Genomic DNA, 24,135 nt, shown 5'->3' on the forward strand with positions numbered 1-24,135 from the left:
CCCTTACAGGCTAGGATCTGGCGCTCAACAGCCATGCCGTCAAACGTAGCCGCGCTAAGTCTTGATACACGCATGGCCCCTGCTGCAGCAGGTCGTCGCGAAGAGGAAGAGGCCGAGGATCTTCTATGAGCAACTCCTGAAGATCTGGGTACCAAGCGCTCCTTGGCCAGTCTGGGGTAATGAAGATTGCTCAAACTCTTGTTCTCCTTATGATCCTGAGCACCTTTGGGATCAGCGGACCCAGTCCTGAATCCGGAAACTGCATCCCTCAAGTAGGTGAGAACTATGTAGCCACCACAGGAGCGAAATCCTTGCTTTTGACGACAGGATTATCTTCCTGTGCATGTGTAGGTGGGATCCCGACCACTTGTCCAACAGGTACCACTGGAATACCCTGGCATGGAACCTGCCAAACTGTATGGCCTCGTAGGCCGCCACCATCTTCCCCAACAACCGAATGCACTGATGGATCGACACACTCGATGGTTTCAATATCTGTTTTACCATTTTCTGGATATCCAGAGCCTTTTCCACCGGAAGAAATACTCTCTGAACTTCTGTGTCAAGAATCATCCTGAGAAAAGACAATCTTGTCGTCGGTTCCAACTGTGACTTTGGATAATTTATGATCCAACCGTGTTGTTGGAGTATTGACAGGGAGAGTGTGATGTTTTGTAACAACTGCTCCCTGGATCTCGCCTTTATCAGGAGATCGTCTAGATAAGGAATTACATTGACTCCTTTTTGACGCAGGAGAACCATCATCTCCGCCATCACCTTGGTGAATACCCTCGGCGCCATGGAGAGACTGAAAGGTAACGTCTGGAATTGGTAATGGCAATCCTGAACCGCGAATCTCAGATAAGCCTGGTGAGGAGGATAAATGGGAACATGCAGGTAAGCTTCTTTTATGTCTACAGACACCATGTAGTCCCCTTCCTCCAGACTGGAAATCACTGCCTTCAGTGATTCCATTTTGAACTTGAATCGTTTCAAGTAGAGATTCAGATTTTTTAGGTTTAGGATCGGTCTGACCGAGCCGTCCAGCTTCGGAACTACAAAAAGGCTTGAATAAAATCCCTCCCCTTGTTGTGACAAAGGTACCAGGACTATGACCTGATCCTGATCTTGAAACTCCAGCTTGTATCCCTGGGACACTATTTGCAACACCCAGGGATTCAGGCCAGACAGAATCCAACCTTGGCTGAACCGTTTGAGACGTGCCCCCATCCGAGCGGCCTCCCGCAAAGGAGTCCCAGTGTCATGCTGAAGATTTGGCAGAAGTAGGGGTAGACTTCTGCTCCTGGGAACCTGAAGCTGCTGTGGACTTCTTTCCCCTTCCCCTACCCGCAAAGAAGGGTGAACCTCTCTCTTTTTTGTATTTATTGGGCCGAAAGGACTGCATGTGTGGGTGATATGTCTTTTTTGCTGGTGCAGGCGCAGAGGGCAAAAATGTCGACTTACCTGCGGTAGCCGCCGTGACTAACGCATCCAGTCCATCGCCAAATAAGGCCTCACCTTTATATGGGAGAGCCTCCATATTTCTTTTGGACTCTGCATCCGCGTTCCACTGGCGAATCCACAACGCCCACCGAGCTGATACTGCCATGGCAGCGGCTTGTGAACTCAAGAGTCCAATATCTTTCATCGCTTCTAGCATGTATACGGCAGCGTCTTTGATATTCCCTAACTTAAGGAGTATCTCATCTTTATCAATCGTGTCAATTTCTGATGACACGCTTTCTGGCCATTTTTTAGTAGCGCAACTCACCCACGCGCAAGCAATTGTGGGCCTGAGCAGCGTACCATTGGCAACATAAATGGATTTCAATGTAGTTTCCATCTTTCGGTCTGCCGGCTCTTTTAGTGAAGCCGTGCCAGGTGCAAGGAGAATTACCTTCTTTGTCAACCTGGACAGTGCACTGTCTAACACCGGGTGTGACTCCCATTTTTTTCTGTCCTCCACCGGGAATGGATAAGCTATCTGAATTCCCTTGGGAATACGAAATTTCTTTTCGGGATTCACCCACATCCCTTCAAAGAGTGTATTAAGCTCGTGGGAAGGAGGGAAAGTGACCTTAGATTTATTTTCTTTATAGAAATAAGCCTTCTCCTGAGCTACAGGAGTGGCTTCCGTGACTTCCAGAACTTCCCTTATAGCCACAATCATATATTGAATTTTTTTTGCCAATTTATGATCTATTTCTCTGGAGTCACTATCATCGACACAAGAATCAGTGTCTGTGTCGGTATCAGTATTCACAATATTCGCAAATGGTCTCTTATGTGACCCAGAGGGGTCGCCTGCGGATGGAAGAACAGAGCCCTTAAAAATCACATCCTCCCACAGATTTTCTCCAGCACTCAGCATGAGATTCAAACTTATCTAATCTCCTATTGATATGATGCATACTATCACGTATTTCTTTCACCCATGCATGCTCTTGGTGTGCCGGCAGCACCACCACATTACACTTCTGTGTCCCTAAAATGGTTTCCTCCGGGAAGGAACTCCCTGCCTCTGACATGTCTTACACACGTGTACAACACACACACAGACCCACAGTAAAATCTGTCAGAGGGACACAATTTAGGAGCAGCCAGTTCACAACCCCAGCGCCAGTATCTAATGCCTGTGAACACAGAATGCCCACTGACGTGCAGCGCTTTTTACATGGTAAAACACACTTTTAAAGCACCAAATTCGCTTGTGTCCCCCCCCCCCCCCCCGTTTTGCATCCTGATACTTGTAGTCAGGAGTGAAGGAGGACCAGCAATGTCTCTGCAGCCTGAGGAGAGAGAAAATGGCACTGAGCAGTGTGCTGGCTGCCTGAGGAAGAAGCTCCGCCCTTTTTACCTCAGAAACTTTTCATAATATTTATACTGGCGGGGGTAGGGCTGTGCCTGGGCATCTTATGGCCCCTTTTTGCCAGTTTATAGAGGTGTTTTTGCTGCCCAGGGCGCCCCACCCACCCCCCCTTCCACCGCGCCCTGCATTGCATGTGTGTGTGGGCAGCCGCGCTGTACCTCAGCCGTCACTTTTCTTGATAGAAGATCTGTCTTCTTCTACTCACCTGTCTTCTGACTTCTGGCTCTGTGAGGGGGGTGATGACGTGCTGTGGGAGTGAGCATCTAGACACGGCTAGCGTTCAGTACCTTTCAGGAGCTAATGGTGTCCTGTCAGCCAGAAGCAGAGCCATGAAACTCTTCAGGAAGTTGGTTCCTACTTCTGCCCCCTCAGTCCCACGAAGCAGGGAGACTGTTGCCAGCAGTTCTCCCTGAAAACAAAAACCTAACATACAGTAAGTCTTTTCAGAGAAACTCAGTAGAGCTCCCCTGGAGTGCATCCAGTCTGCCTGGGCACATTTCTAAAACTAAGGTCTGGAAGAGGGGTATAGAGGGAGGAGCCAGTTCACACCCATTGAAAAGTCTTAAGAGTGCCCATGGCTCCTGCGGAACCGTCTATACCCCATGGTCATGAAGTGGACCCCAGCATCCTCTAGGACATATGAGAAACCAAATTTATTTTCTCCCCCTTTGTGTTTTGTTTGCCGTCCCTCTTATTTTGACCCCCTCTCCTCGTCCTGCGTTTTTTGGCCCCCCCACGTTGAACCCGTGTTTTTATTCCCAGCGGGGGTTTAGCTGCTCGTGTCGAGGTACCTTCCTCAATTTCACTTGTAGATGTACCTTCTCCGCTGGACAGTTCCGTATCGACTCGCCTAAACTCTTTATATTTTCCACGAAATCTTTGCCGGCCAGATGCAGTAGGGTTATTGATCCATGCATAGACTTTGCCCTCTTGATAATCACGTTCCACTACAGCAGGGGTGGGGAACCTTTTTTCTACCGAGGGCCATTTGGATATTTATAAAATCCTTCGGGGGCCATACAAGTCTGTCCCCGTGCGCGCGCCAAATAAATGGGACGTGATACACATATGCCCCCAATAGTGCAGTGCCAGATCCACAATTGCCCCCACAGTGCCAGGTATACAAATGCCCCTCACAGTGCCAGGTATACAGATGCCCCCACAGTGCCAGGTATACAAATGCCCCCACAGTGCCAGGTATACAAATGCCCCTCACAGTGCCAGGTATACAAATGCCCCCACAGTGCCAGGTATACAAATGCCCCTCACAGTGCCAGGCATACAGATGCCCCCACAGTGCCAGGCATACAAATGCCTCTCACATTGCCAGGTATACAGATGCCCCCACAGTGCCAGGTATACAGATGTCCCCACAGTGCCAGGTATACAGATGCCCCCACAGTGCCAGGTATACAGATGCCACCACAGTGCCAGGTATACAAATGCCCCTCACAGTGCCAGGTATACAGATGCCCCCACAGTGCCAGGTATACAGATGTCCCCACAGTGCCAGGTATACAGATGCCCCCCACAGTGCCAGGTATACAGATGACCCCCACAGTGCCAGGTATACAGATGCCCCCCCCACCCCCGTCCCGCTTACCGCTCCTTTCGGCGGGGACACGGAGGAGAGCGCGGCTATGTTGGGCGGCGGCGTGTAAGACTTGAAACCAGCCGCCGGTTCGAGAGCCAATCAGAGCTCGCGGACCGGCAGCCGCGGATCCTGATTGGCTGCCGGTCCGTGAGCTCTGATTGGCTCACGAACCGGCGGCTGGTTTCAAGTCCTACACGCTGCCGCCGCCCGACAATAGCCGCGCTCTCCTCCGTGTGGTGACAGCTGAGACACGCTGCCGCCGGACTGTGCGGCGGCGTGTCTCACTGAGAGGAGCGGGTGGGCCGGATAAACGGCTTCGCGGGCCTTATGCGGCCCGCGGGCCGGAGGTTCCCCACCCCTGCACTACAGCAAGCTTATCACGTTTGTATTTCACAATGCTTTTTCTATACGCCTCCACTTGCTCCTCCAATTTATTGAGCCAATCAGTTTGTGTATCTTCTCTCAGGGTTTCTTGATGTAATGCCTCAAAGGTCGCAATCTTTGATTTTATTGCATTCAACTCCCTGGAAGCTTCCTCAATAATCAGGAGTATTCGATCGTAGCTGCACTTATTCAGTACAGCTACCCATCTTCTACAGAACTCCTGGTTATATTTCCCAATAGTGGGGGTATTTTTAATTCTGAATCCCCTAGGGATGTGTCAGGGCCGAAACCAGGAGTTTTGTCACCCGGGGCAAGCCATTAACTTGGCGCGCACCCCCCCCCCCCCCCATTTAAGTGTGTGTGTGTATATATATATATATATATATATATATATAATCCATAAGGGCAAAGCAGATAGCTAGGCATTTTCACACTTTTTACTTTTATTTTTAATTTATTTGGGCTACGGATAAAGATAAAATAATACCTCTGTTATACCAACCGAGGTATGTCGCACCCGGGATCCTGACACAAGTGCTTACTGGGCGCAACACACCTCAGTCCCCTTTCCCACTGCAGATTCCAACCTGGCATATTGCTGGGTTGGTGACGTTGCCAGTGACGCAGTGGGAGCGGCGCTTGGAGATCACATGATCTCCAAGCGCCGCCTGTACATACACTGTGAACGGGAGCCAGGTTGCATCGACCTGGCTCCCGTTTACACAGCACAGTTTGCCGGGTTGAACCCGTGTTCAACCCTACAAGCTACCCGAGTTGGAATACCGGGTCAATCGACCCAGATTATTTAAACCTGGCCCTTTTACACCGCACAGCAACACGGGTCATGCACGCTTGTGCCCAATAACCCGTGTTACTAGCTGACGGTGTAAAAGGGGTATACAATAATAACCCATACATTGATACATACATGAAATCACACACCTATACAAATACATACTGCCACGCACCTAAAAACATACATGCACACATACATTTACTCACATACATACATACATACATATAATCACACACCTGTATAAAAACATATAAAGTGACACATATACATACAGTGACATACAAGCACACATACAGATATGTAGTCACACCTATTCACATACAGTCACACACAAGCACACATTTATACCATAGTTGCCGACTTCTGGGCTGCTCTCTCCGGGAGAGAGCAGCCCGTCGGCTCAGCAGGGGGGGGCGGGCAGTGAGGTGACGTGACAGGGGGGAGGCCCAGAGGCGGAACGGAGGCGGGCCAGAAGTGGAACGGGCTGTGGCTTCTGGACCGCATCATTTAAGTCACGCCCCCCCGCTGTGTAATGCCGCGATTACCGGCATTATACAGCAGGGTGCTTGGTTATGATGACGCGATTCAACAAGAATCGCGTCATCGCCTGCCCGGACCGCCCACTTTACTCGTTAAGTGGGCAGCGGTCAGGGGGTGACCCGCGGATATCGGGAGACTTGCCTGCTCTTCCGGGGGGCCGGGAGGGTCACCCGTTTTTCGGGAGCCTCCCGGCCATTCCGGGAGGGTAGGCAAGTATGATTTATACACACATATATAGCAATCACACACACATACAGTGCCCTTCCCTGAATCATACTCACTGTTTTTGCTGTGCTACTGCTCTCTTCCCCTCCATTCTCCCATGCTGCTGGAAAGGCACTGTGTACAGTTCAGTGCCGTTTGGCCCTGTCCCCTTCTCGGACCTCAGGAAGCTCATTTTACAGTGCAGCAGTGCACTGCCATGATTAAAGGCAGTGCGAAGGGTAGGGGGGGAAGAAGGCTGGGGTAACTTGTCCCGTGCCTGTGTCCCCTCTTAATACGTTTCTGCAGATCATCACTGCAAAAATGAAACTGAAAGTAAACTACAGCTCCCGGCAACAAAGGCTGCTGGGAGATGTAGTTTATTTTCAGTTTCTTCTCGATGGCTGCTGCATAGGGAGGGGATTGTTAGGGGGTATCGGCGCCTTCTCCAATCAGGCACCCAGGTCACATGCCCCCCTAGCCCCCCCCCACCCCCCCCCTCCTAGTTACAGCCATGGACATGTTTGCTGCCGTGGTAATCCGAGAGCGTGACTCCGTGTAAGAAGAAATCAACTTCTTTCTTCTTTAGTCTTAAAAGGTTATAGTATAGTTGTTCCGTGCTGTCGTCCCCACCAGTGGTCTCTAAATTTTCTTTGAACAAGATGTCACTGGCTTCAGCATCTGAGAAGTTCAAAGTCTCTCCTGGGGGTAGATGGATATTTCTGTACCAACTTGTCTCCTTTGTTGCTTTACTTGAAGACATCACTTGTGTAAGTGCAGCCGCACTTATAGAGAATAACCAAAATACACCAACCCGTGTACTTCACACACTTCCAGTCCTCAGAATAATGGTATAAAAATATGGGGGTGCCTTGCAGGATTATATCACGTCACAGGTTACACCGAGTTTCGTGATTTGTAATCCAATGTGGAAAGGGTACTTGCCGGCACTCCTATCCTTATGAAGAGAATATGGCCCTGGTGCCATTCACAGCTGTTGTTGCAGCACAATATGTGATAGTTAGAGACGGCACTCTCTGGACTTTATAAGCGTAGAAAAGAAGGCTATAAGCCCTTAAATAGCAGTCAACGTTTCGGTTTTATTAAAAAATCTTCGTCAGGACATAAAACAAACCAAAATCTTACCGTACATATATACATTCATCAAGTGCCGAAGTGAGGATCCACCATGCTGCACTCCGGGGCGGGATGACGTCACAGAGCTGCGACACGCGACTCTCTGCACTTCTCCGTCCCAGCCGTTGCCTAGCAATGTTAAAACAAATTAAAAAGTGAAACAGCCTTCGCCCCTTTCAAGAACACAAAGCATTGTCCCTGCATGCATTAGAACTAAATCACAGTTTGACCCCACATCAAGCAACATGTCCATTAAATGTTATACCCGTGCGCTGAACCAAATGTCTGTCGTACAACCCCCGTACACATTCAACAATTTGACTAAAGAAGAACGGCAGGCATTGCAACAATTAAGATCATATGAAGACATCGTAATCTGCCCTGCAGACAAAGGGGGCGGGATAGTGGTCTTAAACCTTAAGGACTATAAGGACAAAATCTATAATCAACTGAGTGACCCCTCTGTTTATGAACTGCTCCCTGAAGATCCAGTTATCGATTATCAACGAGAGCTGGAAGAGATCTTGAGCAAAGCAGTAAAAGATCATATTATTTCTGAGGAAGTACGTAAAAATCGTCCAGTTTGCCCTGTTCTATATACTATCCCCAAATTACACAAGAACACACGGAAACCACTGGGTAGGCCGATCATATCGGCCAGGAATTCAATATATTACAAAGTGTCAACATTTTTGGACCATTACCTGGAACCACCTGATCCACTCTGTCAGTCCCTCCATTGGTTACCTGTATTCTACCGCATTCAATATAAAATACTTTTACTCACACACAAGGCCATTAACCAAACTACACCAACGTACATCACTTCGCTTATCTCAAAATATCGAGTCCCAACCCAACCTCTTCGCTCTTCACAAGACCTGCGTCTCTCATCCACACTCATTACTCTCTCCCACTCATGATTGCAAGACTTTCATCGGGCTGCACCCACTCTGTGGAATGCCCTACCAAGCACAATAAGACTCTCCTCCAGTCTCCAAACCTTCAAGCGTTCCCTGAAAACTCACCTCTTTAGGCAAGCATATCAAATTCCAGAACCGCCCACATAACTTTCATAAACCTTCCTATCAAATTGCATCCACTCTGCACAGTCCACACATATCCTCACATGTCTTCTCAGGCTTCACTTTCCCTTCCTCTCGAACCCGATTCATCATTGCTGTATGATCACATCATACAGCCCACCAAAAACCTTTGCAATTTGGCGGACAACTATGCAATAGATAGCACCTTTCCTTGTGTATACATGCCTAATTCCCTATAGATTGTAAGCTGGCGAGCAGGGCTTTCCTACCTCTATGACTGTTTGTTATCACCCAGTTTGTTATACCATTGTTATTTCCAATTGTAAAGCGCAACAAAATTTGCTGCGCTATATAAGAAACTGTTAATAAAATAATAATAAATAATAACCAACTGTGCAAGACAAGACTTTCTATTTAAAGGACACGACTACTTTTATTAGGAAATTATTATCTTTAACATCATTACCATCTGATTGTATCCTGTGTACTATGGATGTCGTATCATTGTACACCAATATTCCCCATGATAAAGGGATTCTAGCCGTCAAAAAGCTCCTTGAGGAAAATCCACTATACAACGGACCCAACTTGCAATTTTTCTTACAACTGTTAGAACTCACATTGAAGAGAAATTATTTTCTATTTGATCAGAAGTGGTATTTGCAGCGCCGGGGTTGCGCAATGGGTTCTTGCGTGGCCCCGGCGTTTGCAAATGCATATATGTTTATGATTGAGAATAAATATTTTTATTCTAATCCAGGATTTGTGGAATATATAGTGTGGATTACCCGCTATATAGATGACCTCTTCCTCATTTGGCGAGGTACACAGGAAGAACTTACTCAAATGATTTTGTTTATAAATGAACAAGACGATATTATTAAATTCACATTTGAGATTAGCACAAAGAGTGTTACCTTTTTAGATGTACTTGTAACTTTGGACGATGGGCAAATCATTACAAGTCTCTATAAAAAGCCCACAGACAGAAACACGTACTTATGTGCTTCTAGCCAACATCCTACTCCTTTCATTAAGGGGCTACCGTTTTCCCAATTCCTGAGGGTCTGCAGGATTTCAAGTAACAAGAAAAATGCGATTAAGGAAATCGACAGGATAGTTCAGGATTTTTGCATGACAGGATATGATCTGAAAGAAGTATGCAAAGCTAAAAACAAGGCTCTGAATCAGACCAGGGACAGCCTGATACAGGAATCCTATAATGTTAATAGAATACAGGATAAAATGATCTTTGTTCAACAATACCATCCTTCCAGCAATGGACGAATGCAAGCCGCCAAAAGACTGTGGCCGATTGTATAGGGCGACCCAGACCTGAAATCTTTAAAAAATCTGTCCCTTATGCCAAGCTACAGGAGAAATAAGAATCTCAAAGATCTTCTGGTACAGAATGACATTTCAAACTTACAAGGATCCATGACCACTAAGACATTTTTGACAAAAAAAAACGGGTTGTTACAAATGTACAGGTTGTACGACCTGTAGGTTTATGGAAACAGGTTCTGATTTTACACATCCACATAATGGAACACGTATACCAATTAAACATGTCCTAAGTTGTACCAATAAATTTGTGGTATACTTCATAAGGTGCCCATGTGGTTTAATGTATGTAGGGAAGACTACAGTGACATTCAAAGAATGGATGGCGACACACCGCATGTCAATCAGAAAAGCATCGGAGGGTTGTACACAGGAACAACCAGTGGCCAGACACTTCAAATTATTTAAACATAGTTTAGCGACTTTACGCTACAAAATTATCGATTATGTTCCAAGTAGCATTAGAAGAGGAGACAGAGGAAGAAAGCTCCTACAGTGTGAGGCACGCTGGGTTCACAGATTAAACACTGTCTCCCCTTATGGACAGAATGAAAACACTGGCTTAAACAGCTTTCTGTGATTTAACCTTAGCTTAGATCTTATGGACTGAATGTATACTCTGGCTAAAATAGCTTTCTGTGACTTGACTTTAATTTAGATCTGTTATTTAATTGCTTTGGATGAGATCCTGTTTCTTTGGAGGTAAAAGTTAAGATATAACTTTGTCTTTGTGTATTACAGCACTTATTGCTACAATATTACTATTATTGTTATTAAGTACTGCAGTTATATAGTTATATATACTTGTTTTCTGTTATGAGTCTTGGAGTTATTGGAGCTCCGTTTTCTAAAGCTATATTTATACTGTTGCCCCTTGGAAAATGATAACAGGACATACTCTCATTAATATTAGTATAAGCTCTCCTGGTGTTTTATGTATGTGTTACGATTTTGGTAAAGGCACTTTTTAATTAGTTTTACCATTGCTAGGCAATGGCTGGGACGGAGAAGCACAGAGAGTCGCGCGTCGCAACTCTGTGACGTCATCCCGCCCCGGCGTGCAGTATGGTGGATCCTCACTTTGGCACTTGGTGACTGTATATATGTAAGGTAAGATTTTGGTTTGTTTTTAGTCCTGACGAAGGTTTTTTAATAAAACCAAAACATTAACTGCTATTTAAGGGCTTATAGCCTTCTTTTCTACGCTTATAAAGTCCAGAGAGTGCCGTCTCTAACTATCACGTATTGTGCTGCAACAACAGGTGAGAATGGCACTAGGGCCATATTCTCTTCATAAGGATAGAAGTACCGGCAAGTACCCTTTATATGTGTGTGTGTGTGTGTGTGTGTGTGTGTGTGTATATATATATATATATATATATATATATATTGTAACAGGAGTCTTGCTAGAATGCACTCTGCTACAAAAATTCCACCAACGACCGACTCCAGGCTTGTGCAAAAACAACAAATACCTTTTATTCAGGTACCTCAAAAACAAAGATATACATAAAACAAAGATCACTGTCTTTAGTATAAACTACCAGTGAGGTTAGTGCCTGCCTCACTCCCTCTTACTTAATAAGGAACCGTTCAGGTCCCGGCATTCTGACACTAGTGGCCCAGCCCTCCGGATCCCATGGTCCCTAGCCAGGCCTATCACCTAGACACTGTCTTCAGGAGCCCTGACTCATGGGAAAGACTCTGCTTTACACCCAGCAGCCAGGTGCTGGCTGATGAAGCAGCATCTTGGGCTAAGAAGCCTATAAGACCTGGTCTGGGCCAAATGGATGGGAACCTGGTCCATCCACACTTCCCATCTACCACCAGGACCCTGTGTGTAGCTTACAGGTGGCAAAGTACCTCTCCTGCCACATATCCTTTTCCTCAGCTTTTTCTGGCTCAGAAAAGCGGTATGTGACATTGGCAAGGTTTCACATTTGCCAATTATTTTGGGCTGACAAATCATTGGGACATAACTTGGGCCTATACACCTGGGTCCCAAGTTCCTCTCCCAAATACACGTCCGAGACCCTTTTCACTGGCCTTGGAATCTGTTTCCATTAAAGGTTAGTGGCACCGATTCCACTGTGCCACCTTCCCTTTCCCTCCACTTTGGCATAGTGGCCAAAGTGGTCGTTTTATTGGACAACTTCCCATTGCCCACTAAACTTCCCCTCCTCTTCATCTTTAGGTATGTTTACCTTTTCGGGCTCGGATTTACTGGCTGCTGAGAAAGTCGCTTCATTCTTGTCTGGCTGTTTGTGACACCTGACCTTAACCAACTCTGGACTGGAGAATATTTTTAAGTACACTCTGGGCCTAGTAGTCACCCCGGCCCTCACTGGTCTTGGCCTATATGGACAATTCCACCTTTTATGGCCACGCTCTTGGCACTGGTAACACCTAGTCTCTGCCCCGACTTTAATTGTTCTGAAGTCATGGTCCAGCTTCGCCCCCACCCTTTCCCTCAGAGTGAGGCATTGGTCCTGAGTCTCAGAAATTCCTTTCATTTGTTGAACTTTTAGTTCTTCCTTCAGTTTTTCCAGCTTTGATAATATTTTCTTCATTAACGTGACTGCTTCGTCCTTAGATGTCCCATCTTTGACCCTAGTCACTGTCTCCTACTGTTCTATGACCGGCACATAACCCATTTTGAGTTTCTTGTCCGGGTCTCTTATTCGACTCCGTAGTTTAGGAATCTCCTTCACTACCTCTTTTAGCTGGCTATTACTTAGGGCCAGTTTTTGTAACTCTCCCCTCAAATTTTCCAGCTCTCGTGTCTCATATAGAGAACTCTCCCTGGGTAGAGCAACCTCAGAAATGGGACTCTGCACGGATTCCTCCAAGACAGGTTCTTGCTCCTTACTTAGTGTGTCCTTTATGAACTGTTCAGGTTCAGCAATAGGATGTTGAGCCTCTCATGGTGGATCATGCTGGGGTGCAACAACCCCAAGATCGAAATATTGCACCTTATCCTCCTCATACATGAGGGGAACCCCTTCAGAAGCAGGTTCCTGGATGACTTCGGAAGTAGACTCCTGTATTGCCACTAGCTCAACCATGACTAGCTCACGTGGGCAAGACACCTCCAAAGGTACGGTCTTTGTCGGTTATTCATCTGAGAAAGTCTCGCATGTGTACTGGATATCTAGAACCGGGGGCTTCTGAACCTGTGATGTCCCTTCTGGGATTGACTTCTGAACGTACATCGCGTCAACAGGAGAAGGAACCTGGGTTTCCAAGACCTCAACAGAAGCCATCTCCAGCTCAGATAAGACTTCCTGTTTTAGGATGAGCTCTTGAGTATTCATCAAATTGCCATCTGTCCAGGTAGATTCCTGGAGTTCATCATTCTGCCACAGATCCAGCAGATTAGAGGATTCTTGTTTTGGAGGTGGATGATCACTTGACATCAAGTCAACCTCTCCCAGCTCCATTACTGCTTCCTCCTCACTCCCTGTCAATAGAGGAGCAGCCGGGAATCCCACATCCTTATCTCGTGTCTCCATAAACACATCTTCTGTGAGCCCCTGTGGCTGCCATGCTCCATCTTGAACAGGTACAACTGAACTCAGGGCTTTGTTCCACTCTTCACCCAAGCTACTACAACGTTCTTTTTCCGGAGAATGAGGTGGTCCTGCTTCGGAGGAACTTCTCACTGCCGTCCTAGGGGTTAACAACAAAACACTGCCATCTGATGTGGCTCTCTCTTGCTGCTTGAAAAATTCCCGTGGATTTTCTGTGCGCTGCGCATTAATAGCTGCAGCTTCCTCCATACTCTGGAATGGCAATACCAACTGAATGGACATTAGTGCCTGTAAATGCCCTACCTCTGAGGAAGGGCCCTCATTTCCACTTTCCAGGCAGATGGCCTTGCTAGTGGCATAGCAGGGAGCCTTCCGGGCCTTAGGCAATGGCAGCTCTGGCTCAACTTTCCTGTTCCTTCTGGCTGGAACAGGAAATCCAGTATAGCCGGATTCCAATACAGTATGGTACCATTCTTCCGCAGCCTGCACCACCATTGGCGTCATTTCCCCCGAAGATGGCATCTCCATTTTGGCTGATAATGTCTCTGACCCAACATTCGGCATAACGTCTACAGCAACTGGTGTAGCTACACCTGTCTCTGAACTGAAATTAGGCATAGCCAATGGTTTTAGCTGAGAAACCTCCTCCTGAAGCTCCGCCCAGTCTTGCGACAGAGCCTTATTGGCCAGCACCAGTTGTCTATCTCGTGTCTGGTCACAGGAGATTTTCTCTAATAGTCCATAGGGTACTATAATGGAAACTACTGAGGAGGAAAGGGATTTAGGAGTCACTGTTTCAAGTGACTTGAAGGCAGGAAAGCAATGCAACAAAGCAATGAGAAAGGCAAGTCAGATGCTTGGTTGCATAGGGAGAGGAATCAGTAGTAGGAAAAAAGAAGTGATAATGCCACTGTATAGGTCATTGGTGCGGCCCCATCTGGAATACTATGTCCAGTTCTGGAGACCATATCTCCAGAAGGATATAAATACATTAGAGAGTGTACAAAGAAGGGCAACTAAAATGGTGCATGGCCTACATCACAAAACTTACCCGGAAAGGCTAAAATATCTTAACATGTATAGTTTGGAGGAGAGAAGGGAAAGGAGAGACATGATAGAAACTTTCAAATATATCAAGGGTCTTAACAAAGTTCAGGAGGGAAACATTCTTCAAAGGAAGAGAAATATTAGAACTCTAGGACATACACTGAGACTGGAGGGGGGGGGGGTTCAGGGGAAATTTAAGGAAAAATTACTTCACAGAAAGGGTAGTGGATAAGTGGAATAGTCTCCCATCAGAGGTGGTAGAGGCTAAGACTGTAGAGCAATTTAAACATGCTTGGGATAGGCATATGAATATCCTTACAAAGAATTAAGGTTCAGAAAGGGTTGAGATTGCCAAAAGGATAAAAAAAGGGGCATACTAGATGGGCCAAGTGGTTCTTATCTGCCGTCAAATTCTATGTTTCTATATTTCTAGGTTTCTATAGCTATGTACTACAAAGTTTTCAGATCTGGGTTTAGTCTTTGCCAAGGTTTTCTGCAACTCTGACACCTGGCCTGAGAGCTTGGCAATCTCTTTTCTACTCTTTCCCAATTTTGTCAGAGAGTCAGACAAAAGAGATTCCTTCTTCTCCAGCTTTTGTGTTAAGGTGTTCACCTGCTCTTGAAGAAAATCACATTTTTACTTAAGCTCTTCTAGCTCCTGGTCCTTCAATTGGCCATTATTTTCAAGGTCACTTATCGTGTGACACAAAAAAAAAAGGTTCCATGCTAAAATCTTCCCCAAGATCTGGATTACTCCCCAATAAACTCTCCACTTCACTCTCCAACTGTGGGGCTTTAATAGGGTCACATAAGTTCCTGACCTGAGGTGTTAGAGCTGTCACCCCTTTTGTTTTTTTACATGAATTCTCTTTTTGTTACCCATTTGAAGAGACACTTCAGAATATGCTGTATATCTGAAAATCTTTATTCACCCTGTTACCTTTGAAAACTAAGTGAAAGGGAAAATAAAAATTCCTTTTTTTTTTTTTTTTTTAGCACAGATTAAGCTTTTAGCAAAGCACTGAAAGGTAGCATGTACATAGTGGTCCCAAATACCTTACACTGGTAGTGCAAGTAAACAACTTCTCCCTTCAGTCTCTTAAAACTAGAACTCAGGGATTGCTGGGACACATAATGCCACACATTTTCTCCATTTAAATAGAACCACATTTATAAAAGGTTTCAACTTTGCTTGATTGGTCTTAATGAGCTAATTAACAGGGGCACCAGACTCCCTCTACTAGATTTTGCAGGCACAGGTAAACATAAGCTTACAACCCCTTAGAACAAATCAACACAGCTACTTTCAATGAATGGTTCGAATCAGGAAAGACAGAACAGTACAGGCACCCTGTTTAACCTATTTGCTGCCAATGCAAACCTTTGCAATAAAATCAAACACATTCAGTTTAAACAAAACATATAATTATTTCTCTAACGTCCTAGTGGATGCTGGGAACTCCGAAAGGACCATGGGGAATAGCGGGCTCCGAAGGAGGCTGGGCACTCTAGAAAGATTTATGACCACCTGGTCTGCACTGGCTCCTCCCACTATGACCCTCCTCCAAGCCTCAGTTAGATCTTGTGCCCGGCCGAGGTTGGATGCACACTAGGGGCTCTCCTGAGCCTCTAGAAAGAAAGTATAGAATTAGGTTTTTTATTTTCAGTGAGACCTGCTGGCAACAGGCTCACTGCAGCGAGGGACTAAGGGGAGAAGAAGCGAACTCGCCTGCTTGCAGCCGAATTGGGCTTCTTAGGCTACTGGACACCATTAGCTCCAGAGGGATCGACCGCAGGCCCAGTCCTTGGTGTTCGGTCCCGGAGCCGCGCCGCCGTCCCCCTTACAGAGCCAGAAGCAAGAAGAGGTCCGGAAAATCGGCGGCAGAAGACATCAGTCTTTACCAAGGTAGCGCACAGCACTGCAGCTGTGCGCCATTGCTCCTCATGCACACTTCACACTCCGGTCACTGAGGGTGCAGGGCGCTGGGGGGGGGCGCCCTGAGCAGCAATAAAAACACCTTGGCTGGCAAAACAATCACAATATATAGCCCCAGAGGCTATATATGTGATAAATACCCCTGCCAGAATCCATAAAAAAGCGGGAGAATAGGCCGCGGAAAAGGGGCGGAGCTATCTCCCTCAGACACACTGGCGCCATTTTCTCTTCACAGTGCAGCTGGAAGAAAGCTCCCCAGGCTCTCCCCTGTAGTTTTCAGGCTTAAAGGGTTAAAAAGAGAGGGGGGGCACTAAATTTAGGCACAATATTGTATATACAAGCAGCTATTGGGGAAAATTCACTCAGTTATAGTGTTAATCCCCACATTATATAGCGCTCTGGTGTGTGCTGGCATACTCTCTCTCTGTCTCCCCAAAGGGCTTTGTGGGGTCCTGTCCTCAGTCAGAGCATTCCCTGTGTGTGTGCGGTGTGTCGGTACAGCTGTGTCGACATGTTTGAGGAGGAGGCTTATATAGTGACGGAGCAGATGCCGATAAATGTGATGTCGCCCCCTGTGGGGCCGACACCAGAGTGGATGGTTAGGTGAAAGGTATTAACCGACAGTGTCAACTCCTTATATAAAAGGGTGGATGACGTAACAGCTGTGGGACAGCCGGCTTCTCAGCCCGCGCCTGCCCAGGCGTCTCAAAGGCCATCAGGGGCTCAAAAACGCCCGCTCATTCAGATGGCAGACACAGATGTCGACACGGAGTCTGACTCCAGTGTCGTCAAGGTTGAGACATATACACAATCCACTAGGAACATCCGTGACTTGATCCCGGCAATAAAAAATGTGTTACACATTTCTGACATTAACCTCTAAAAATGGGTTTTTATGTTTGGGGAGAAAAAGCAGGCAGTGTTTTGTTCCCCCATCAGATGAATGAATGAAGTGTGTGAGAAGCGTGGGTTCCCCCTGATAAGAAACTGGTAATTTCAAAAAAGTTACTGATGGCGTACCTTTTCCCGCCAGAGGATAAGTTACGCTGGGAGATATCCCCTAGGGTGGATAAGGCGCTCACACGGTTGTCAAAATAGGTGGCACTACCGTTTTAGGAACGGCCACTTTGAAGGTACCTGTTGATAAAAAGCAGGAGGCTATCCTGAAGTCTGTTTTTACACACTCAGGTACTAGACTGAAACCTGCAGAGCGTGCTGCTGCAGCGTGGTCGGTGACCCTGTCAAACATACTAGTTTGCTAACATGAGAACATATTAAAGACGTCGTCTTATATATGAGGGATGCACAGAGGGATATTTTGCCGGCTGGCATCCAAAATGAATATAATGTCCATTCTGTCAGGAGGGTATTAGAGACCTGTCACTGGACAGGTGATGCTGACTTTAAAAGGCGCATAGAGATTCTGCCTTATAAGGGTGAGGAATTATTTGGGGATGGTCTCTGGGACCTCGTATCCGCAGCAACAGCTGGGAAGAAATATTTTTACCTCAGTTTTCCTCACAGACTAAGAAAGCACTGTATTATCAGGTACAGTCCTTTCGGCTTCAGAAAAGCAAGCGGGTCAAAGGCGCTTCCTTTCTGTACAGAGACAAGGGAAGAGGGAAAAAGCTGCACTAGTCAGCCTGTTCCCAGAATCATAATTCTTCTCTCGCTTCCTCTGAGTCCACAGCATGACGCGGGGGCTCCACAGGTGTAGCCAGGTACGGTGGGGGGGCCGTCTCAAAAATTTCAGCGATCAGTGGGCTCGCTCACAGGTGGATCCCTGTTTCATTCAAGTAGTATTTCAAGGGTACAAGCTGGAATTCGAGATGTCTTCCCCCCGCCGTTTCCTCAAATATGCCTTGCCGACAACTCCCTCAGGCAGGGAGGCTGTGCTAGAGGCAATTAATAAGCTGTATTCCCATCAGGTAATACTTAAGGTGCCCCTACTTCAACAAGGACGGGGTTACTATTCCACACGGTTTGGGGTACCGAAACCGCATGGTTCGGTGTGACCCTTTTTTATATTTAAAATCCTTGAACACATACATAAAAAAATTCAAGTTCAAGATGGAATCGCCCAGGGCGGTTATTGCAAGCCTGGACGAGGGGGATTACATGGTATCCCGGGACATCAAGGATGCTTACCTGCATGTCCCCATTTACTATCCTCGCCAGGAGTACCTCAGATTTGTGGTACAGGATTACCATTACCAAGTCCAGACTCTGCCGTTTGGACTGTACATGGCACCGAGGGTGTTACCAAGGTAATGGCCGGAATGATGATACTCCTTCGAAAAAGGGGAGTTTTTAATGATCCCGTACTTGGACAATCTCCTTATAAGGGCGAGGTCCAAGGAGCAGTTGCTAGTCGGGGTAGCACTATTTTGGAAAGTGCTACAACAGCACGGTTGGATTCTAAACAGTCCAAAGACACAGCTGTTTCCTACGACACGTCTACTGTTCCTGGGGATGGTTCTGGACACAGACCAGAAATAAGTGTTTCTCCCGGAGGAGAAAGCCATGGAGCTGTCATCTCTAGTCAGAGACCTCCTGAAGCCAAAACAGTTATCGGTGCATCATTGCACGCGAGTCCTGGGAAAAATGATAGCTTCCTACGAAGCAATCCCATTCGGCAGGTTCCATGCAAGAACTTTTCAGGGGGACCTGTTAGACAAGTGGTCCGGATCACATCTTCAGATGCATCGGCTGATAACCCTGTCTCCAAGGACCAGGGTATCTCTACTGTAGTGGCTGCAGAGTGCCCATCTTCAAGAGGGCCGCAGGTTCGACATACAGGACTAGGTCCTAGTGACCATGGATGCCAGCCTTTGAGGCTGGGGGGCAGTCACACAGGGAAGAAGCTTCCAGGGACTTTGGTCAAGTCAGGTGACTTCCCTACATAAATATTCTGGAACTGAGGGATATTTACAATGCCCTGAGTCAGGCAAGGCCTCTGCTTCAAAAGGCCGGTCCTGATCCAATCAGACAACATCACGGCAGTCGCCCATGTAAACCAACAGGGCGGCACAAGAAGCAGGATGGCGACGGCAGAAGCCACAAGGATTCTCCGATGGGCGAAAATCATGTGTTAGCACTGTCAGCAGTGTTCATTCTCGGAGTGGACAACTGGGAAGCAGATCTTCTCAGCAGACACGACTTCCACCCGAGAGAGTGGGGACTTCATCCAGAAGTCTTCCAAAGGATTGTACACCATTGGGAAAGGCCACAGGTGGACATGAAGGCGTCCCGCCTCAACAAAAAGCTATAAAAGATATTGCGCCAGGTCAAGGGACCTTCAGGCGATAGCTGTGGACGCTCTGGTAACACCGTGGGTGTACCAGTCGGTTTATGTGTTCCCCCCTCTGCCTCTCATACCAAAGGTACTGAGAATAATAAGAAGGCGAGGAGTAAGAACGATACTTGTGGTTCCGGATTGGCCAAGAAGAGCCTGGTACCCAGAACTTCATAAAATGATATCAGAGGACCCATGGCCTCTGCCGCTCAGACAGGACCTGCTGCAGCAGGGGCCCTGTCTGTTCCAAGACTTACCGCGGCTACGTTTTGATGGCATGGCGGTTGAACGCCGGATCCTAAAGGAAAAGGGCATTCCGGAGGAAGTCATTCCTACGCTGATTCAAGCCAGGAAAGATGTAACTGCAAAACATTATCACCGCATATGGCGGAAATATGTTGCTTGGTGTGAGGCCACAAAAGGCCCCAACAGAGGAATTTCAACTAGGTCGATTTCTGCATTTCCTACAAGCAGGAGTGTCTATGGGCCTAAAATTAGGCTCCATTAAGATACAGATCTCGGCTCTGTCGATTTTCTTCCAGAAAGAATTAACTTCAGTACCTGAAGTTCAGACATTCTAAAAGGAGTGCTGCATATTCAGCCCCCGGTTGTGCCTCCAGTGGCACCTTGGGATCTCAACGTGGTGTTGAGTTTCTTAAAATCACATTGGTTTGAACCACTAAAAACCGTGCATCTAAAATATCTCACGCGCAAAGTGGTCATGTTATTGACCTTGGCTTCGGCCAGGCGTGTATCAGAATTGGCGGATTTGTCATATAAAAGTCCTTATCTGATTTTCCATATGGAGAGGGCAGAATTGAGGACTCGTCCCCAGTTTCTCCCTAAGGTGGTATCAGTTTTTCACTTGAACCAACCTATTGTGGTGCCTGCGGCTACTAGGGACTTGGAGGATTCCAAGTTACTGGACGTAGTCAGGGCCTTGAAAAATTATGTTTCCAGGACGGCTAGAGTCAAGAAAATTGACTCGCTATTTATCCTGTATGCACCCAACAGGCTGGGTGCTCCTGCTTCTAAGCAGACTATCGCTCGCTGGATCTGTGACACGATTCAGTAGGCGCATTCTGCGGCTGGACTGCCGCATCCTAAATCAGTGAAAGCCCATTCCACAGGGAAGGTGGGCTCATCTTGGGCGGCTGCCCGAGAGGTCTCGGCTTTACAACTTTGCCGAGCTGTTACTTGGTCAGGGGCAAACACGTTTGCAAAATTCTACAAATTTGATACCCTGGCTGAGGAGGACCTTGAGTTCTCTCATTCGGTGCTGCAGAGTCATCCGCACTCTCCCGCCCGTTTGGGAGCTTTGGTATAATCCCCATGGTCCTTTCGGAGTTCCCAGCATCCACTAGGACGTTAGAGAAAATAAGATTTTACTCACCGGTAAATCTATTTCTCGTAGTCCGTAGTGGATGCTGGGCGCCCATCCCAAGTGCGGATTGTCTGCAATACTTGTAAATAGTTATTGCTAACTAAAGGGTTATTGTTGAGCCATCTGTTGAGAGGCTCAGTTGTTTTCATACTGTCAAACTGGATATAGTATCACGAGTTGTACGGTGTGATTGGTGTGGCTGGTATGAGTCTTACCCGGGATTCAAAATCCTTCCTTATTATGTCAGCTCGTCCGGGCACAGTGTCCTAACTGAGGCTTGGAGGAGGGTCATAGTGGGAGGAGCCAGTGCACACCAGGTGGTCATAAATCTTTCTAGAGTGCCCAACCTCCTTCGGAGCCCGCTATTCCCCATGGTCCTTTCGGAGTTCCCAGCATCCACTACGGACTACGAGAAATAGATTTACCGGTGAGTAAAATCTTATTTTTTACCCCGTGGTGTTGGTTTTAACCACTAGTCACAACACCCTTGGTCTGGTACTGATGCCCAGAGTTCGCTGTTATGTGTGCTGCTACCTTGCGGCTGTTGGGTCCTCTGCCACGTGTGACACGACTTGCAGAAGGGTCCCTGTTCAGGCGCCATTTGTAACAGGAGTCTTGCTAGAATGCACTCTGCTACAAAAATTTCACCAACGACCGACTCCAGGCTTGTGCAAAAACAACAAATACCTTTTATTCAGGTAGCTCAGAAACAAAGATATACATAAAACAAAGATCACTGTCTTTAGTATAAACTACCAGGGAGGTTATTTAATAAGGAACCGTTCAGATCCCGGCATCCTGACACTAGTGGCCCTGCCCTCCGGATCCCACTGTCCCTAGTAGGCCTATCACCTGGACACTAACTGTCTCCATGAGCCCTGACTCTTGGGAGAGACTCTGCATTAAACCCAGCAGCCAGGTGCTGGCTGATGAAGCAGCTTCTTGGGCTAAGAAGCCTATCAGACCTGGTCTGGGCCCAATGGATGGGAACCTGGTCCATCCACACTTCCATCTACCCCCAGGACCCTGTGTGTAGCTTACAGGTGGCAAAGTACCTCTCCTGCCACTATATATATATATATATATATATATATATATATATATATATATATATATATATATGTTACAGGGTCAGGGGAACAGGGGCCATCTAATTTGGAAAATTAATGCCTGTGTACATTGATTATTTTTTGTAGTTTCCTATGGACACACATTCAGTTATAACTGGATGCACTCTGAATTATTTTTTTATATAACATGGGCACTAAGTTTAATTTATCTACTGGGGAAAATATTTATCTATTTAAAATGGGGTCAATATTTCTAGTTTTCTCTTGTCATATTAAGTATGCTTTTGTTCACCACAGTATACTGATACAGGAATGTGCGCTAGATTTTAACATTTTGGGCCAGATGTAGCGAGTTTGGCCGGCTTCTTGCATGGCCGACAAACTTGTGTGTCATTTCATCCAGCCCTTGGTCTCTAGTACCCATTGGACAGGGCTTGCAGAAGGGGCCCAGTGCTACTCAGTATATTGCGCTCCGCCTCCATCTTATCCACTCCAGTGAACTGAGCCCAATGAGGATTGACATGGTCTGTGAAATAGAGGTGACATTCCTTTTCTATTGCTAATTCATATTTTCCCCATTCTCTCTGACAAGATAGCTCAAACAGCATATGGTCTGAGCATACCTCCCAGCATGTGTTTGCTTGAAGTCGGTACACTTGCACACCGGAAATAGGGGCATGACCTCAGCTGAATGGAGCATGGCCTAGCGTCACATCCCCCATCTTCGTTATTTGGGGGCATGCCCAGCATTTCCTGCTCACTTTCCTGCACTGTTCAGATGCACAGCTTCTATTCAGAGATTACCCGCTGATTTGCTGTACATAGCAGCGGTGATCAAAAGCTCCCAACCAGTGGTGTATCTATAATGGGTGCAGTGTGTGCGGTGCACACGGGCCCCTGGGTTCAGAGGGGGCACACACTGCACCCATTTCTTCTATACTCACCTTTCCGGCGTCCTTCGGTGACTGTGTGTGGGCCCCCTCCTCTCCTGTTGTTGTCACCGCCGCTGCTAGCGCACCGAGCACTAGAGACTCTGGCAAAGTGCCAGAGTCTACAGTGCATGCACAGGACTCCGAAAAAATGGTGCAGCGGCTGAGAGCACTAACAGCAGCAGTGACGGCTACAGGAGGGGAGGGGGGCCACACGCAGAGTCTGCACACGGGTCCCCTCCTCTCTAGAAATGCCTCTGCTCCCAACCTTCCTTTCCCGCTTGCAGAACACTGCTGCTCCCGAGTGGGGCAGCAGGACAATGGGGCAGATGTATTAAGCCTGAAGAAGTGATAAAGCAGTGAAAAAACTGTGATAAGTGCAAGGTGATAACGCACCAGCCAATCAGCTCCATTATGTAAATAGACAGGAGCTGACTGGCTGGTGCGTTATCGTCTTGCTCTTATCACTGCTTTATCACTTCTCCAGGCTTAATACATCTACCATACCACCAAACTGTCCCGATTTTTGCTGGATAATCCCTTTTTTTGGGGGTCTGTCCCGCTGTCCCTCCCGCGGTGGGGGGGGGGGGGGGGCAGTTGGGAGGCTCCCAGTACAGAGCAGAGCAGCAGTGAGTAGACACTGTGCGCATGCGCACAGTGTCTATACCAGTGAGCCAGAGGGACTGGGGGCATGGCCAGCAGCTCACAGAGCTCTGGCCGTGCCCCCACTGTGACGAACATTGGAGGCGTGGCTCGCAATCGCATCATCTGTGCGGAGCCACGCCCCTTTTCATTAGGACACATCCCTTTTGGCGCCACGTGCCATCGCCGCGCAAGGAGTCTCGCTTTCAACAATCACAATGTTGGGAGGTATGTATCTACTCCAGTGTCTGAATAGGGGGAATGTCCTGCTGAAATAGGGACAGATGAAAGGTATGCTTTGAGGGATCTCTTCCATTATAACCATTTTTAAAAGACCTTTCTTTTTTGTGGTTTGATAAGTAGCTTCATAAATCGTACTCTTTGTAAACCT

General features: G+C 47.1%; 1 protein-coding gene and 1 long non-coding RNA gene across 4 annotated transcripts in view; one reads left to right on the top strand and one right to left on the bottom strand.

Moving 5' to 3' along the window:
• LOC134957967 (uncharacterized) overlaps window positions 1–6,685 on the bottom strand; it is a 254,116-nt gene extending 247,431 nt beyond the window's left edge. Inside the window, exon 1 of the long non-coding RNA XR_010186817.1 lies at window positions 6,465–6,685. This is a non-coding gene — a long non-coding RNA (uncharacterized LOC134957967). The remainder of the gene's footprint in view (window positions 1–6,464) is intronic.
• The window catches only part of PLA2G4A (phospholipase A2 group IVA), a 772,031-nt gene that overhangs the window by 367,090 nt on the left and 380,806 nt on the right, over window positions 1–24,135 (top strand). The window lies entirely within an intron of this gene.

The sequence above is a fragment of the Pseudophryne corroboree genome, chromosome 9 (assembly GCF_028390025.1).
Source record: "Pseudophryne corroboree isolate aPseCor3 chromosome 9, aPseCor3.hap2, whole genome shotgun sequence".
Taxonomy (NCBI): Eukaryota; Metazoa; Chordata; class Amphibia; order Anura; family Myobatrachidae; genus Pseudophryne; species Pseudophryne corroboree.